Raw genomic sequence first — 9,386 nt, 5'->3', positions numbered from 1 at the left:
TGGAAATTATGCACTGAAGAACCTTTATAAATTACTTTCTCCTTTTTCTCTAGATGTTTTCCTCCAGATACATTTGGAGAAATGCAGAAATATATCTATCACAGCCTACTCCATATGCATATATACATACAGATACACAAATGCATATATCTTCTATAGCCCACCAGGCTCGTATGTCCATGGGATTCTCCAGGCAAGAATACTGGAGTGTGTTGCCATCCCTTCTTCCAGGGGATCTTCCCAACCCAGGGATCGAACCTGCTTTTCCTGTGGCTCCTGCAACACAAGCAGATTCTTTCCCACTGAGCCACCAGGGAAACCCATATACCGTATAGAGCTTGTCTACGATTCTAATGGTTGGCAGTTTTGTGATTCACAGCACTTCCAAGTTGGCACTACTGGTAAAGAAGAGACAATGAACGTGTTAGTCCCTCAGTCGTGTCCCACAGTTGGTGACCCCATGGACTATAGTCCACCAGGCCTCCCTGTCCAAGGAATTCTCCAGGCAAGAATACTGGAATGGTTTGCCATTCCCTACTCTAGGATATCTTCCCAGTCCAGGGATCGAACCCAAGTCCCCTGCATTGCAGGTGGATTTTGTACCACCTGGGCCATCAGGGAAGCCCCCACCTGTGCAACAGAAATGATGAAAATATAAAAATCTAACACTGAATTATACACAAATTTTTTAGAGTATTAAAAATATAAAAAATATATGAAGTTGATTCTGAATTTATTTCAAAAGGAATAAAGACAGATATACAATTTAAAAAAAAAAAAAAACAACTAAGGTTATATCCCTAACTATCTATCATTTCTGTATAATGAGCTGTGACAAGTAAAACATTGTTGTTGTTCAGTCACCAGTAATGTCCAACTCTATGTGAACCTATGGACTGCAGCACACCAGGCTTCCCTGTCCTTGACCACTTCCCCAAATTTGCCCAAGTCATGTTCATTGCATCAGTGATGCCATCCAGCCATCTCATCCTCTGATGCCCTCTTCTCCTCTGCTTTCAATCTTTCCCATCATCAGGGACTTTACCAATGAGTCAACCATTTGCATCAAATGACCAAAATACTGGAATTTCAGCATCAGTGCTTCCAATGAGTATTCAGGGTTGATTTCCCTTAAGGTTGGCTGGTTGATCTCTTTGCTGTCTGACGGACTCTCAGCAGTCATCTCCAACACCAGTTCAAAGGAATCAATTCTTTGGTGCTCTGCCTTCTTTAGGATCGAGCTCTCACAACCATATGGGACCACTGGGAATATTATAGCCTTGACTATATGGACCTTTGTCAGCAGAATGACAAAGTGGACTTCTGCTTTTCAACACATTGTCTAGGTTTGTCATAGCTTTCCTGCCAAGAAGCAACTGTTTTCTGATTTCATGGCTGCAGTCACCATCTTCAGTATTTTAGAGCCCAAGAAGAGGGAATCTGTCACTACTTTCACCTTTTTCTCTTCATTTGCCATGGAGTAATGAGGCTGGATCCCATGATCTTAGTTGATTTAATATTTAGTTTTAAGCAGGCTCTTTCACTCCCCTCCTCTTTAGCTCCTCTTCACTTTCTGCCATTATAATGGTATCATCCATATATCTGAGGTTATTGATGTTTTTCCTGCCTATCTTGATTCCAACTTGTAACTCATCCAGCCTGCTATTTCTCATGATGTGCTCAGCATATAGGTTAAACAAACAGGGTCAGAGTAGACAGCCCTGCTGTATTCCTTTCTTGATCTTGAACCAGTAAGTTGTTCTATATTGGGTTCTAACTGTTGCTTCTTGACCTGCATAGAGATTTATCAGGAGACAAGTAAGATGGTCTGATATTTCCATCGCTTTAAAAGCTTTCCATAGTTTATTATGATCCACACAGTCAAAGACTTCAGTGTTGTTGATGAAATAGAGGTAGATGTTTTTTTCTGGAATTCCCTTGCTTTCTCTATAATCCAGGTCTGAAAAGTCTGAAAGTGAAGTCACTGTCGTGTTCAACTCTTTGCAACCCCATGGACTGTAGACTACCAGGCTCCTCTCTCCATTGAATTTTCAAGGCAAGAGTACTGGAGTGGGTTGCTGTTTCCTTCTCCAGGGTATCTTCTCAACCCAGGGATCAAACCCGGGTCTCCTGCACTGCAGGCAGATGCTTTACCTTCTGAGCCACCAGGGAAGACCTATGATCTAGGGAATGCTTGCAATTTGATCTCTGGTTCCTCTTCCTTTTCTGAATCCAGTTTGGACATCTGGAATTTCTTGGTTAGCATAATGAAGAAAACTAGCATGCAAAATTTTAAGCATGACCTTACTAGCATGGGAGATGAGTACAGTTGTCCAATGTGTAGCATATTCTTTAGTACTACCTGTCTTTGGAATTTGGATGAGAGTTGATCTTTTCTAGCCCTGTGGCCACTGCTGGGTCTTCCAGATTTGCTGACATATTCAAAGCAACACCTTGATGGCATCATCTTTCAGGGTTTTCAGTAGTTTTACTGGAATTACATCGCATTCACTAGCTTTATTAACCACAGTGCTTCCTAAGACCCGCTCTCCAGAATATCTGGCTCTGAGTGACTGACCACACTATTGCAGTAATCTGGTTCATTAAGATCTTTTTTGTACAGTTCTGTATATTCTTTCCATCACTTCTTGATCTCATCAGTGTCTGTTAGATCTCCAACATTTCTGTCATTTATTGTGCCCATCTTTGGGCAAAATGTTCCCTTGATATCTCCAATTTTCCTGACAAGATCTCTAGTCTTTCCCCTTGTGTTGCTTTCTTCTAGTTTTATACACTTTTCATTAAAGAACACCTTCCTGTCTCTCCATGCTGTTCTTTGGAAATCTGTGTTTAGTTGGATATACCTTTCCCTTTGTCCTTTGCTTTTTGATTCTCTTCTTTCATTAGTTATATGTTGAACTTCCTCAGATAACCACTTTTCATTCTTGCTTTTATTTGGGGTGGTTTTGTTTGCTGCCTTCTGTACAGTATTACAGACCTCTGTTCATAGTTTTTCAGGCACCCTGTTTACTAGTTCTAACCCCTTGAATCTATTTGTTACCTCCCCGGCATATTCATAAGGGATTTGATTTAAGGCGTATCTGTCTGGTCTAGTGGTTTTCCCCAACTTCTTAAGTTTAAGCCTGAACTTTGCTATGAGAAGCTTATGATCTGAGCCACAGTCAGCTCCAGGTCTTGTTTTTACTGGCAGTATACAGCTTCTCCATCTTTGGCTACAAAGGATGTAATCAATTTGATTTCAGTATTGACCATGTGGTGATGTTCATGTGTAAGGTCATCTCTTGTGTTATTGAAAAAGGGTACTTGCTACAACCAGTGCGTTCTCTTGGTAGAATTCAGTTAGCCTTTGCCCTGCTTCATTTTGTTCTCCAAGGCCAGACTTGCCTATTACTCCAGGTATCTCTTGACTTTCTACTTTTGCAATCCAATCCCTAATGGTGAATAGAACATTTGTGTGTGTGTGTGTGTGTGTATGTTAATTCTAACAGGTCTTCTAGGTCTTCATAGAGCCTATCAACTTCAGTTTCTTTGGTATCAGTGGTAGGGGCATAGACTTGAGTTACTGTTATGTTGAATGGTTTGCCTTGGAAACAAAGAGTGTTGATTCTGTCATTTTTGAGGTTGCACCCAAGTACTGCGTTCTGGACCTTTTTGGTGATTATGAGGGCTATTCCATTTCTTTCATGGGATTCTTGCCCATAGTAGTAGATATAATGGTCATCTGAATTAAATTCGCCCATTCTGTCCATTTACTTCACTGATTCCTAAGATGTTGATTTTTATTCTTAACATCTCCTGCTTGACCACAGTCAATTTATCCTGATTCATGGACCTAACATTCCTATACAATACTGTTCTTCACAGCAGAAGATTTATCACCAGACACATCCACAACTAAGTGTCACTTCTGCTTTTGCCCAGCCACTTCATTCTCCTGGAGCTACTGCAGTTCTCCTCCACTCTTCCCCAGTAGCATATTGAACACCTTTAGACCTGGGGGACTCATCTTTCTGTATCACATATTTTTATCCTTTTATACAGTTCATGAGGTTCTCACAGCAAGTATACTGGAGTTTGCCATTCCCTCCTCCAACAAAGAGTACCCTTTAATCCTTAGTCAAAGAATGCAGAGAAATACATCAAAGACACTGACAAGATTTAAGCATATGGCTAGTGAACCTTAATAAAAATGTCAATTTAAAGAACAGGCTCTGCACAAAATGTGCCCACATTATGAAATGCTTTCATGTATATAAGTTTTAATCGCATGGCTATCTATGAATATGTATAAATAAATGAGAACAGAAACAAGCTATTGCATGCCAACCAGACCCTAGTCAGGAAATAGGAAAATAGTATTAATGTTTCACAGGAAGGATTTAATATGGAGAATTGCTTACATAAAAATTGAAGATTAAGTAACAGAAAAAGAACATTGATATTAGCCAGAAATAGTAATCACAGAAAGCAACTACCACAACTGATGCTGGGAGATCAATGGTACTTAAAGTATCTGAACAGGGATGTGGTCAGGCTGGTGCTGCTAACCCTGAAAGGAAGCAAGAATCTGTATGTGGGAGAAAAGAAAAAAGCCAGTCGCTAGAACAAGTAGCTACACCATGCTTCTGCCTCTGCGAGAAAGCTCCCATCTCAGACCTCTCCAATGCAAGGTCGTTAATTTACACAGTATCCCACTTTCTAACGACCTTTTTCCTCTGCCAAGATCACTTTTATAATCACTAACATTTCACCCAGTGTTTGATCTCATTAGGGCCTTTAGCTGATTAGCTAGTCTTTTCTCTCATAAGAATACAAATAAATACAATAGCCATAAACCAGGCTTCCCTGGTGACTCAGAAGGTAAAGAATCCACCTGAAATGTGGGAGACCTGGTTCGATCCCTGAGTTGGGAAGATCACTTGCAGAAGGGAATGGGTACCCATTCCAGTATTATGGTTTGGAGAATTCCAAGGACAGAGGAAACAGCCAGGCTACAGTCCATGTGGTTGCAAAGAGTCATACATGACTCATGGGTAATAAGCTAATTTTCATAACATAATTCAAGGTTTATATACATACTGGTCCCATTTTAAGCATGAACAACTGAGACAGAAAATGTAAAAATTTTCACAGCAATTATGTATCATCAAAGCTGAGATTTCCACCTTGGCAATTTTCTGAGTCACCACTATTAAGCTCTATACTTACTGTTCTTTCTTTGCTTCTATTCAGGTCCATTTATTATAGTCTAATGACTGTCATTTTAATGAAATCTTTGTCAATACCAACTTGCTGTTGTTTAGTTGCTAAGCCCTGTGTGACTCTTTTGCGACCCTATGGACCGTGGCCCGCCAGGCTTCTCTGTCTATGGGATCGCCCAGGCAAGAATACTGGAGCGTGTTGCCATTTTCCTCTCCTGGATTCATTCTGACCCAGGTATTAAGCTTGTGTCTCCTGCCTGGCAGATTCTTTACCACCGAGCCACCTAGGAAGCCCCAATGCCAATTTAGTCTCTCCTTGACTACAGCGCTGACCTTCTAACTTTTTCCTATATACATTCTTGGCCATAAAATGCATATTTAATGCAAAACTTGGAATGAGACCTCAGATACATATGCAACAGATCAGCTTTCTGCTTAAAATTCTCCAAAGACCTTCCATTTCCTTCCAGTGAAAATCCAAAACTGTTTCAATTTCTTAGTAGATCTTAAAAGATCTGCCTCTCAGTTAATCATTCTATTTAATCTCTTCCATCTCTCTGACTTCTTCTGTTGAATCATATTGGTTCCCTTGTTTTCTCTTGCACACATCGCACATTTATTAATAACACCAAAACCTTTGCACTCTCTCTCCTCATCTTCCTCCTCCTTCATGTGCATTGATGTTCTCAAGATTACATTTTCTCCTCCAACATCACCTGAACACTCCATAAAATATGATTCTAACCATCCATTATTTCTCATCTTGTTTTTATCTTTTGTTAACAGAATTTTTGCCACCTAGAATGACAGGACTGTTTTCTGAACAGTCCATCAAAATGAGTTTAGAAGAAAAGTCTATATTTTAACTACTTTATCAGGTCCTCTAGAAGTGGTCTTGGCACATATCAGGGGCTTAATTATTATTTTTTGATCAAATCAATGTTGAATCAAATCATCCACTGAATCTTTAGTGCACTTTACTATTTTTTAAGCACAAATGCCTGCACAACTTTGACTTACAAGGTAGTTCTATGCAAAACAAATTAAAATGTTAGCGACCTTGATATTATAAACTATGTACAATTAAATGCGGTTCCAGGTTACATAATTTTGCTTCTCACACAAGAGGACAATTCTCAGTCAGTTCAGTTCAGTTGCTCAGTCATGTCTCACTCTTTGCGACCCCATGAATCGCAGCACGCCAGGCCTCCCTGTCCATCACCAACTCCTGGAGTCTACCTAAACCTATGCCCATCGAGTCGGTGATACCATCCAGTCATCTCATCCTCTGTCATCCCCTTCTCTTCCTGCCCCCAATCCCTCCCAGCATCAGGGTCTTTTCCAATGAGTCAACTCTTCCCATTAGGTGGCCAAAGTACTGGAGTTTGAGTTTCAGCATCTGTCCTTCCAATGAACACCCAGGACTGATCTCCTTTAGGATGGACTGCTTGGATCTCCTTGCAGTCCAAGGGACTCTCAGGAGTCTTCTCGAACATCACAGTTCAAAAGCATCAATTCTTCGGTGTTCAGCTTTTTTCACAGTCCAACTCTCACATCCATACATGACCACTGGAAAAATCATAACCTTGATCAAATGGACCTTTATTGGCAAAGTAATGTCTCTGCTTTTTAATATGCTATCTAGTTTGGTCATAACTTTCCTTCCAAGGAGTAAGCATCTTTTAATTTCGTGGCTGCAGTCACCATCTGCAGTGATTTTGGAGCCCCAAAAAATTAAGTCTACCTCTGTTTCCAGTCTCCCCATCTATTTGCCATGAAGTGATGGGGCCAGATGCCATGATCTTAGTTTTCTAGTTGAGATTAAAAGTTGTGATGCGAACATGTCTGCTCATGCCTAACAGGATGGGAATTCTCCCTCAAGTTTATTCACATGATTCCTACTCCTTTTTGCACAGTGCAAATCTGTAGGGGAAAGAAATAATACACTAACTCTTGGGTCCCATTCAGGTAAATTAAGACTGCATTCTTCAGGCTGTTTCAATAGGACTGGATCCGGCCATTCCCATTTAGGAAATACCATGGAAAATTTATATATAGGGGTTCACGCTGTTGCATTTGGATAAAGCTGGCAAGTCCTTCCTATTAGCATAGCCCAGGAAATGCCATCCAGGAAATCTAATATTGGAATAGATGTTGTGGTATTTGGCCCACAGTTTGATAGTTCTTAGGGTTAACCCGAAGCTGTCAATATCTGGTACTAGATGTAAAATTCGCTGGTTACCCTGCAACCCTGAAGACTTCTTATACATCTTATATCTAAATTTTTAAGCAGACTGTCATCTCTTAAATCCAAGTCTTCTGGAGTAGTCTGCAGTGCTAATCTTGCAAACAAAATACCATCAGTCCCTATCCCATGAAAACACAATTTGATAACTGTTACAAATGCCTCTTCAACAGCTCTTAAATCTTTTACTTCTTCCTGTCGTTTCAACTTACAGAATGGGGTGAAAAAATCACCCCATTGTGTCTTGGTGCAACACATAATGCATCAATATCGGCACGTTTTGCATGTACTTCTAATCTATAAGATCCAAATGTAAAAAAATTTCCCACCAACATTTTCAATTACAGATTGTGGCAGATTCTTACTTTCACCGATTTCTTAAAAGAGTATCCACTCTTTTGGCAGGTTATTTAATTTTCCCCAAATTAAAATCCTGCACTGCAGCTCCTCTTTCTCTCCATAAACCCCAAAGGGCTTCAGAGTCTCAACTAGTTTCTGTACAAGCAGGCAGTGTCTCCTTGTGGGCATCTAAGCTGATGGAAGAAGTGATGTCCCAGTGCTTCCTTGACGGCTGTGATTGCCTATGATCCCTGGATTGTAACTGGAAACAGCATCATCTCCTGCACCGCGACAAGCAGTCGCGTCTCCCCTGGCAACCTCCCTGGCTGAAGCTCTGGGCTTGATCCACAAAGGCGGGAGGGAGGCGGGGCCTGCCTTAGCCCTGGGTCCAACCTCACCCCGCATCTGCTCCCTCCCACCGCTTTAAGCGCTTCACCTCATCCCCACTTCGTCCTAACAAGGCCTAACAAGGCGCCTCCATCCACTGAATCTTTTCACTCTACTCATTCAAAGAATTCAATTCTGAATGTAACTAAATCACTAAACTCTCCACAGGTTTCATACAGAGCCGGGCTCTATCAGATCAAGTTACCCAACAGGGTAATATACTTCTATAAATCCAAGGCACACAAACAAATGTGTCTTTTTGCTATATCCTCTCTTCCTTTCCCCCTCGATTGTGTACATAACTGAGCACTATGTCTCCAAATCCCAAATTCTTTATTTTTATCCTTTGATCAGATCTTCTGCTTTCATTTAGAACCTATAAATATCCCATGAAAAGTGCTTCACATTCTGATCAACCGCTCATAATTGAAATCATTCCCTTCTATTCCGATATGGAACCTTCCTCCTATTCTTACATAATCTAATTCTCTCCACCAGTGTTTTCACTTTCTTTTCCTCCCATATTGTAAAGAAACAAGTACCTTTATTCCCTTTCTTCACTTGAAAATTCCATGACTCCTTTTCCACTGAATATTTCTTGGTAACTTTTAAACGTGTTTCCATATAACAAATGTAAAAATACCAGAAACACTTTCATTTAATTTCTCATGTGTGTGTTAGTCGCTCAGTTGTGTCCAACTCTTTGCGACCCTATGGACTGTATAGACTGTAGCCTGCCAGGCTTCTCTGTCCATGGAATTCTCCAGGCAAGAATACTAGAGTGGGTTGCCATTTCCTTCTCCAGAGTTTCTTCCCGACCCAGGGATTGAACCCAGGTATCCTGCATTCTAGGCAGATTCTTTACCATCTGAACCAACAGGGAAGACAATCAGTTCCTCATAAACCACTAGCTAAAATCATAAACTCTCTTCTTCTGCCACAATCCATTTGAATAGCTTTCCTTCTACTTGTCTCTTTTCTCAGCTCATTTTATTCTGGAATATGGTCTCATCACTTAACAAAAAATTCCTGCTGAAAAGAAAGATAATATCTATATCTCTAAATCCTTAACATTTTCTATCTTTATTGTATTTTACATTTCAGCTGAATCTGACACTGTTGATTGCTCCATCCAAGAAACTGTCAATTCATTTGGTTTCTATGACACATCCTTTTTCTATACTTTTTTCACC

At 40.4% G+C, this 9,386-nt stretch overlaps 1 pseudogene; it reads right to left on the bottom strand.

Annotated features, from left to right (window-relative positions):
* Positions 1 to 7,109: 7,109 nt before the first annotated feature.
* On the bottom strand, positions 7,110 to 8,081 carry LOC136146405 (poly(A) polymerase alpha pseudogene; annotated as a pseudogene).
* Between the last annotated feature and the right edge of the window lie 1,305 nt (positions 8,082 to 9,386).

Source organism: Muntiacus reevesi, chromosome 14 (genome assembly GCF_963930625.1).
Source record: "Muntiacus reevesi chromosome 14, mMunRee1.1, whole genome shotgun sequence".
NCBI lineage: Eukaryota > Metazoa > Chordata > Mammalia > Artiodactyla > Cervidae > Muntiacus > Muntiacus reevesi.
The sequence above is the reverse complement of the archived record's forward strand: the minus strand, read 5'-3'. Positions and strand labels throughout refer to the sequence as shown.